General features: G+C 43.8%; 1 pseudogene; it reads right to left on the bottom strand.

Annotated features, from left to right (window-relative positions):
* Positions 1–3,293: 3,293 nt before the first annotated feature.
* LOC116911886 lies at positions 3,294–3,388 on the bottom strand (annotated as a pseudogene).
* Positions 3,389–9,767: the final 6,379 nt, after the last annotated feature.

Here is a 9,767-nt window from a genome sequence, read left to right as displayed (position 1 = left end):
GGAAGAGGAGGAGGAAGGAGGAGGAGGAAAAGAAGCAGCAGCAGAAGAAGAAGAAGAAGAAGAAGAAGAAGAAGAAGAAGAAGAAGAAGAAGAAGAAGAAGAAGAAGAAGAAGAAGAAGAAGAAGAAGAAGAAGAAGAAGAAGAAGAAGAAGAAGAAGAAGGGAAACTCATTGATATTTGATATTTACTGCTTATATTGTAAAGTTGGTGAGGAAGTTGGTTGAAAAGAAACAGCAAAGAGTCAGTGACTCACTGGGCAGCAGCACAGGCTGTGTTTAGGAAAGCACCAGCAAAGGGGATGTCCAGCAGAATACCCAAAGCCACTGTCCACTTACAGGGTATAGTGGTTTAAACATGCTTGGCCCAGGGAGTAGCACTATTGAGAAGTATGCTCTTGTTGGAGTAGGAGTGGCCTATTGAAGGAAGTGTGTCACCGTGGGGGTGCGCTTTGAGAGAGCTTCCTCCCAACTGCCTGAGGATTCAGTCTTCTTCTGCATCAAGATGTGGAACTCTCAGCTCCTCCAGTGCCATGCCTGCCTGGATGCTATCATGCTTCCTGCCTTGACGATAATGGACTGAACCTCTGAACCTGCTAGCCAGCCCCAAAATAAATGTTGTCCTTTAAAAGAGCTGCCTTGGTCATAGTATCTCTTCACAGCAATGGAAATCCTAACTAAGACACAGGGAAGGGGAAAGGCTGAAAATTTGCCATATGAGGCTCATAGTAGCCCATTGCTTGGAGTAGCTGGGGAAATAATGTGAGTGGTGTGTTCAAAAATGTCAGATGTCCGACAAACATTTCTCAGGATCAGCTGTTATTACAGGTCCAGAAAGTCATGTTCCTTAGTTCTGGGGACCAAGTTCCTTTACATGGGGGGAATTGTCATTTTTTTTAATCAAAATGGAAGAGCTTTATGAAATAACGTGACCATTTCTGACATCATTGTCCTACATGGTGTTAATCATGTGCTGTGTGTGCATCATAGAGAGAGGTCTAGCTATCTTACACCTATATCATGAGGTGTAAGATTTCTTGAAAAAAGAAACATCGAGGGGAATGAGGAGATGACTTTGCGATACAGTGCTTCCCTTAGTTACATCCTCAGAAGTCACATGTACATTGGGGCCATGGTGATGCAGTTTGAAATTTCAGCACTGGGGAATCAGAGACAGGAGGATTCCTTGGACTTGCTGGTCAGCCAGTCTAGCCAGTCCACAAGACTCTTTCAGTAACAGACTTTTTCTCATTAAAAAAAAATCAAGGTAGCTGGTCCCTGAGGAAGAAGATCAAGGTTGACCTCTGGTCTTTGTGTGTTCACACACACCTGTACCAACACACATGCAGCTGCCTATACAAATACACACCAACCCAAACACACGTACCACAAAAACACAATCATTTCGGAAAGAGGTGAGGCCCTGCCCCACTCTGCAGTGATTTGCAGAATATCCTCCAGTTAAAGGAAATTGCCATAAAAATCATTCACCAAAACTTGATTTCTCTTACTTGTAAGTTATTGTCTTAATCTGTTCAGGTTACTCTGAGAAAAGACTAAGATCTGGCATCTCATTAAAAACAAACAAACGAACACACAAATGAACTTCTCACAATCCTGGAGGCTGGGAAGTTCAAGGTTAAGGCATTGGCAGACCTGGTGTCCCAAGAGAACCGCTGCCTGGTTCAGACAGCTGCCCCTTCACTGTGTGCACATGTCAAAGGGGACAAAGGATGTTACTGAGGCCATTTTCTTTTATAAGAGTGCTAGTTACTCTTTGAATGAATACTCTCCATTGTTGCCAGGTATACCAAGACCAAATGAGAAGCTCATTTTTAGATAATTTCAAAAGCATGTTGAGCCGAGAGATTTAGAGACCGGAGAAGAGCATCAAGATTACTCTAGGAAAACAGGTAGTTCACAGAGAAGACTGAAAACCTTTCCCAGCTGGACTGCATGGATGGGAAGAGCCTTGAGAAGAACCTACACTAGAGAAGCAGGGGAGGGATGCCATGGAAGTGACCTAGAGAGGGTCAGGAGGCGCCTGACCTGGGCTTTGTAGCACATGCCTTTCTCCTTCCAGCCTGCTCCCTTTTTTTTTTTTTTTTTTTTTTTTATTAAAGTATTTCTATGTACATTTGGAAACATCCCTTTCCCCCCCTTCCTTATGGGTGTTCCTCCCCTCCCACCCTCCCCCATTGCCCCCTCCCCCGACAGCCTAGTTCACTGGGGGGTTCAGTCTTAGCAGGACCCAGGGCTTCTCCTTCCACTGGTGCTCTTACTAGGATATTCATTGCTACCTATGAGGTCAGAGTCCAGGGTCAGTCCATGTATAGTCTTTAGGTAGTGGCTTAGTCCCTGGAAGCTCTGGTTGCTTGGCATTGTTGTACATATGGAGTTTCAAGCCCCTTCAAGCTCTTCCAGTTCATTCTCTGATTCCTTCAACGGGGGTCCCGTTCTCAGTTCAGTGGTTTGCTGCTGGCATTCGCCTCTGTATTTGCTGTATTCTGGCTGTGTCTCTCAGGTTCGATCTACATCCGGCTCCTGTCGGTCTGCACTTCTTTGCTTCATCCATCTTGTCTAATTGGGTGGCTCTATATGTATGGGCCACATGTGGGGCAGGCTCTGAATGGGTGTTCCTTCAGTCTCTGTTTTAATCTTTGCCTCTCTCTTCCCTGCCACGGGTATTCTTGTTCCCCTTTTAAAGAAGGAGTGAAGCCTTCACATTTTGATCATCCGTCTTGAGTTTCATTTGTTCTAGGCCACTAGGGTAATTCAAGCATTTGGGCTAATAGCCACTTATCAGTGAGTGCATACCATGTATGTCTTTCTGTGATTGGATTAGCTCACTCAGAATGATATTTTCAGTTCCAACCATTTGCCTCTTTTTCATAAACGTTTTTTGATAGCTGAGTAATATTCCATTGTGTAGATGTACCACATTTTCTGTATCCATTCCTCTGTTGAAGGGCATCTGGGTTCTTTCCAGCTTCTGGCTATTATAAATAAGGCTGCGATGAACATAGTGGAGCACGTGTCTTTTTATATGTTGGGGCATCTTTTGGGTATATGCCCAAGAGAGGTATAGATCCTCAGGCAGTTCAATGTCCAATTTTCTGAGAAACCTCCAGACTGATTTCCAGAATGGTTGTACCAGTCTGCAACCCCACCAACAATGGAGGACATCCTCGCCAGCATTTGCTGTCACCTGAGTTTTGATCTTAGCCATTCTCACTGGTGTGAGGTGAAATCTAGGGTTGTTTGATTTGCATTTCCTGATGACTAAAGATGTTGAAAAAAAATATGGAAAACAATTTGCGTGATCCTTAGGGGCCATGCTAATCTTCTCTGTATCGTTCCAATTTTAGTATATGTGCTGCCGAAGCGAGCACCTGCTCCCTCTTTCTTAATAAACTATCTGTGTTGCTCTTTATAATCCCCCCAACAGTGGCGCAATTAGGACGAGGATGTGATCCACAAGTCCCTAGCATCAACAACAGGCGAAATTCAGACACAACACAGTGCAAGTTAACAGTCTACAATGGGAGCTATTTCCAGGAATTTTTTTCTACAACTTAATCTTAACCATTGTAGCCAGCTCCTCCCATCTTCTCCAAAAATGTTGCTAGGATTCATTTTGCTTTGGAAATTTAAATGCCATTTTCTCCCGCAGCTGCACCGAAGTATACACACACGCGCACTCAAACAACATTAGTCTCATCAAAAAATTATATACACAAACAGACTGCAGGTGGGTGTGGATCCAATCAGTGCAGCATCGCTCAGAGAGCCATCAGTCATCTCGGGAGAGGACAGTGCTGGGTCTTTGTCTCAGACTACATACAAGACTTCGGACCCTGGAGACAAGTTATTTAAACATAAAACCAGACAAATACAAGGCAGGACTGGCTGGCCTGAAGAAAAAAAAAATTTCAAAATGGAAACTGAAAAAATATTGATGAGCTGAAATCTATCCAGAACTTCTCTAAAACCTGCAAGACTCAGGGGATCTGATCTCATACCCCATATGTCCCAGAAAGGACAGGACCTTTAACTGTGGGGCAGTTCTGTTGCAGAGTGTCACTGCACAGGAACAAGTTTTACTTGGGACAGACTTCAAAAGCTTTCCTGGTATTGTTTCGGTGAAAGAGGCAATCCCAGCATAGAAAAGGTGTAGAGGGATATAGTTCTGCCAGTCCAGGGGACTGTCACATCAGCGTGGCTCTCCCCTCAAAGGGAAGAAGAGATGGTCTTTCTGAATATGAGTGACCAATAGTCCAAAACACAGATTCAGGTTGCCCCAAGTTCTATGTTCCAACATGGCCATGATTTCATGGAGGTTTTCATAGTTACAGAACAATTAAAAGCCATATGTAAAGATATTTTTCAAATACATGGGTGGAAACAATTGAGGTTTGGTCTTTTGCTATGTATTGTAATGCTAAGACCTGCTTACCCCAGAGATGAGAAAGTCAATAATATATGGACCCCAATGATGCTATGTGACCTTGCCCCAAGTTATTTTTTTTTTTTTTTTTTTTTTTTTTTTTTTTTTTTTTTCGGAGCTGGGGACCGAACCCAGGGCCTTGCGCTTGCTAGGCAAGCGCTCTACCACTGAGCTAAATCCCCAACCCCCCAAGTTATTTCTGATTGCTATATCAAGATGCTGACAGCCAATAGCTGGGCAGGAGAGACATAGGCAAATTTTAAAATTCCTGGGCCCAGGGGTGGGAGGAGAACCAGAGGGGAGACGAAGGTGAGGAAGAGAGAGAAAACACCATGAGTTAGACGAGTTCATGAAAACATGGCCCTGAGGGCTGGCCAATGTGAGTTCAGAGCAGCCCAGATGAAGCATATTAAGTAATAACTTGGGGTTATCGATAGGAAATGGATTTTAATAGCATAGAGAGTAGATATCTGACCAGCTTTAGTGCTCATTAAGGTTTGTTGTAAATATAAATGTTGTTTGGGTCTTTTATTTGGGAATTATATGGCCAAAAGGCAGGGAAGAAATACCGGATTGGGATTAAAATTTTCTACAATAGGAAATATCAGATATTTGGACTACAGGAAAGTCAGGGACTCTGTGGTTATCCTCAAATGCTGTCTGATGATATTCATAGCTCTAAGGGTGGGGTGAGCTAAAGATCTGTACCCGTGTTTCCAAAAAGATCTCCCTGACAGTCAAGGCTTAGAGGTTAAACACATTGGTGGGCACATGTGGTTAGTTGAGAGGCTAAAGGTAGCCCAAGAGCATTTGTAGTTTGACTCTGGATCTGCACAATTCCAGCCTTTTCACAAACCACTGAAGGACTAATTAGTCAAGTAGCCTTGTAAGTGTGTAAGTATGGCTTCCCAACTCTTCGCAATTATATTTGGGCCACGTAGATACCAGGCAGAAACCGATGGGGAAATGCTGGAAATGAGAAGATTATGGGTGGTCTCTAAACATTCTGAGCTGTTTGAGAACTGCAGAGATGTGCTGGGGGCCGTGCAGGGAGACACTCAGGAGCATGAGTAGAGAGAAACCAAGCAGACTTGAGCAGGGACAGAACACTGAACCCATTCTCCAGTCAGCCAGAGCCACTGGCCAGGCTGGGAGCTGAGGCCTCTAAGTCTTTGAACATCACCTCCAGATTTACCACTGTCGGATCCCTGAGCTACACAGAGAGAGGTAATCAGAGGAGGTCAAGGTTAGCTCATCAATGCTAATGCAAAAAAAAAAAAAAATCTGAGCAGAGAATCACTGGTAACATACTGCGAAGAAGACAGAGATTACAGTTGGGTGTGTATATGTGCGTGCGTGCATGTGTGCGTGCATGTGTGCGTGTGTGTGTGTGTGTGTGGTAGTGTATCAGTGTGTATATGTGTGTAGGGGTATGTGTATGGGGTGTCTGTAGGGGTAGGGGTATATTTGTGTATATGATGTACGAACGAGTGTTGTAGGTGTGTGTGTGTGTGTGTGTGTGTGTGTGTGTGTGTGTGTATGGGTAGGGGTGTGTATAGGGGTATGTGTGTGTAGGTGTATGTAGTAGCTATAGGAGATGGTGTGTGTGGGTATAGGGAGTCAGGGAAAACTTCAAGTGCCATTCCTCAGGTATTGTCCACATTGTATTTTGAAATAGGGTCTCTCACTGGCCTGGGGCACTAAGCTAAGCCAGCTAGCCGGGGAGTCCCAGGAATCACCGTATCTGCCTCCCCAGGCAGAGATTACGAACACCACTCAACACCACACACTTAGCTCTTCCAGGCCCTTCTGATCTCTGGCACGCTCTTTACTCACTGAGCTATCAACCCCACCTTCGTTTTCTTAACGACTGCCATATGACAAGGGTAAAACAGAATCTTAATGTATGCTTAATTTGTGTTTCCCTGGTGGCTAGGATGTTGAATATTTTTTCATATTCTTATTGGCCATTTGTAATCAAAGTGTGTAATAAACTTGAAGGAATGTGTCTTTATGAAACCTGTCACCAATAAAAAATTATTTCAAAAACATATGTATGAAAATATCTGAATAATTGATACTACAAAACTTCTTTAAAGCTAAAAGAAAAATCATTACAGTCCTTAGCCATTATGAGACAATAATTAGGTTTGACGTCAAAAGTATAAAGTAGAAGATAAACTATTGATGGGTTATACATTCAGAAAATTTAAAGTTGTTTTACTCTTTAAAAGGTAATATTCAAAAAGGAACAAGATAGAGATGGGGATGAAGACGATATTTACAAATCAGTTATTTGATCAGGGATTTGCACCCAGATCATGCAAAGAATCCTTAGGGCTCAGTAATTAGGAGACACTTTGAAATGTGTCAAAGATTGTAATAGACATATCACCCGAGAGGATGGATGGATGGCCGTGGAGGACATTTAGTAATAGCAGAAATGCTAATGTAAATCACAATGAGATGTCTGTCAACACCCACCCACTTGAGTGCCTGGGATTGAGAGATTGAAGATGCCACGGACCGCAAGGATGTGCTGACGAAGTAGCACAGCTGCTTTGGGGAAGGAGCTGAAGATTTTCTAAACATTTATACGGTTTGACCATTTATTGAATGGGTCCATGTGCTCACACTTCCATGTGTGTGGAGGTCAGGAGACGACTTCAGAGGTCAGCTCTCTCCTTCCGCCTTGTTGAAGTAGAGCCTGTCTTATTGATCCTACTGTTGACAGCTCTGGGTACCCCAGACTGTTCACCTATGAGCTTCAGGGTGATGCTCCTGTCTCAGCGCCACACCTTGCTGTAAGCATGAAAGGGTTGCAGATGTGTTCCATTGCTCCTAGCTTATTTGTGTCTTCCTAGGATCATTCTCTGGTTATCAGGATTGTGTAAGCCCTATCTTCATCTGCTGACCCATATCCCCATTCCCCTTGTGGGATTTTTTTAAGTAATTCAACTTATACTTAATGAATCGCCCACCAATCCTACTCTTACATGAGAAAGGGGGTATGAGGGCTCATGTCTACACAAAGACGTGTAAGTATTTGAAGCTTCATTCTCATGCACAATAAACAAGGATTTGGAATGACCCAGATGTCCATTAGCTCATGAGAAGACAAATTAAGTTTAGTGAGCTATGTGATGGAATACTGCTCGACAAAAGGAGCCATCTACTGATGTGGAAACATAAGTAAACCTTTTGATGCTATAGCATGGATAAACCCTCAGATACCACAGTATGGGTAAAACTACCAATTTCATGGTGTGGATAAACTTGCCAACATCTCGGTATGGACAACCTACCCACTGGATACTGCAGCAGGTACAACGCACTGACACCTGGATAGCCTAATGACACTACAGCATATATGTTAAGTGAAAGAAGCCAGACACAGGACAGCACATGTTAACATTTCTGTGAAATTTCAAGGAAGGGAAAGTGATAGAAATGAAGGGAAGACTGTTGATTGCCTGGCACTCAGAGTGCATATAGGAAAGACTGTGGGCAGGTGAGATGACTCAGTGGAAACATTTTGTACAAGCCTGGAATGTTGAGTTTGACTCCCAGGGTTCACAGTGGAGAGAGAAGACTCATGCCTGAAGTGTGACCTCCTCATGCCCAACACACACACACACACACACACACACACACACACACACACACACACGAGGGAGGGAGAGAGAGAGAGACAGAGAGAGAAACAGACAGAGACAGAGACAGAGAGACAGAGACAGAGAGACAGAGACAAGGAAAGAGAGAGAAAAGAGCCTTAATCTCTGATCTGTTGCTATGCAGAGACAACATGACCAAGCAACTCTTATGGAAGAAAGCATTTAATTGGGAGGAGCTTGCTTATAGTTTCAGAAGTTCACCCATGATCATCATAGTAGAGTACATGGCAGTAGGCATGGTTGAGCAGCAGTTGAGAACTACATCCTGATCCACAGGCAGAGAGAGAAACTGGACCTGGAATGGGCTTTTGAAACCTTAAAACCTATATCCGGTGATATACAGCAGACCACATCTACTCCAACCTCTACCTCCTAATCTTTTATCCTCTAAATCCTCTAATCCTTTCAAATAGTGCAAATCTCTGGCGGATATATATATATATGTGTGTGTGTGTGTGTGTGTGCATATATATATATATGCCTATGGAGGCTATTCTTATTCAAACACCACCATATGCACAGTATAACACACACACACACACACACACACACACACACACACACACACACACACTGTGTGGGAAGGGAACCAAAGCCCATGCCAAGGTCTTCCTGGAAGATTAATGCTTTCATTTTTAGAGGAGGGATGGGTTTTCCTTTCTCCCTTGGAATTGGCTGGGCTATTCCAAGATACTGGATAATCTGGACAAACACTGATTGGCTCCTGTCATGGGAGTGCCAGTGGAAGATTCAAACGTTCTGGTTTCCTCTGGCAAGAAAAATCCCAATACCTCTTTGTCTTGGAGAAGAGAGAAACATCAAAAAGTTGGCCATCTTAAGTGCACACATAAAAAGCACACTAATCTACCTAGAGACTCTTTCCCCTATCTGTCTACAGGGATCTGCCTGACGCCCAGGCCCCCATGACCATCTACAATTTACAAAAATAAATTGAACTGATTACTGCTCTTCACGCGATTTTTGCATATAAATTCTATCACCATACAGCTGCTAGAATAAAATTAAAATGAATTAAAAATGAAAGGCACTGGAATAGACCAGAAAAACCAGTTATGTTTTTATGAAACATTTCAGAATCGGGTGGTGCAGGAAGAACCAGAGAAAGATAAAAGCAGCGTTTCATCATTTCTTCTTATCTCCCGACAGTCCGAAGGCATAGGCACACAGTCCGAAGGCGTAGGCACACAGTCCGAAGGTGTAGGCACACAGTCCGAAGGCGTAGGCACACAGTCCGAAGGTGTAGGCACACAGTCCGAAGGCATAGGCACACAGTCCCAAGTAACTGACAAGTTTGCTAAAGCCGGAAGAGGACAGAAAGAATTGGCGAGGACCAAGAAGTACCTTGGGTTTTCACTTCAGAAGTGGCACACCAAGGGTGCTATGGAAGTCCATCTAATTTGGCTGAGTGTGTGGCGTCTGATAGGCAGATACACATGTGTATGGGGAGCGTAGGCAGGTACCAACTTGAGGGATCCAGGCCTGGAATTCACTCACTGTTAGTCCTGAAGTTAAAAAGTGAACACGATGCCCATGAAGGCAATCGCAAGAGTGAACAGGGCAGGTGGATCTCGCAAACACCCACCTAGGGCCTCGGGAGGAAAAGATGGCAGTGTGACTCATGCGATGCTT

This window comes from Rattus rattus, chromosome 10 (assembly GCF_011064425.1).
Source record: "Rattus rattus isolate New Zealand chromosome 10, Rrattus_CSIRO_v1, whole genome shotgun sequence".
In the NCBI taxonomy this organism is placed as follows: domain Eukaryota; kingdom Metazoa; phylum Chordata; class Mammalia; order Rodentia; family Muridae; genus Rattus; species Rattus rattus.
Note: the sequence above shows the minus strand (reverse complement) of the source record. Positions and strands in the feature narration are given on the sequence as shown.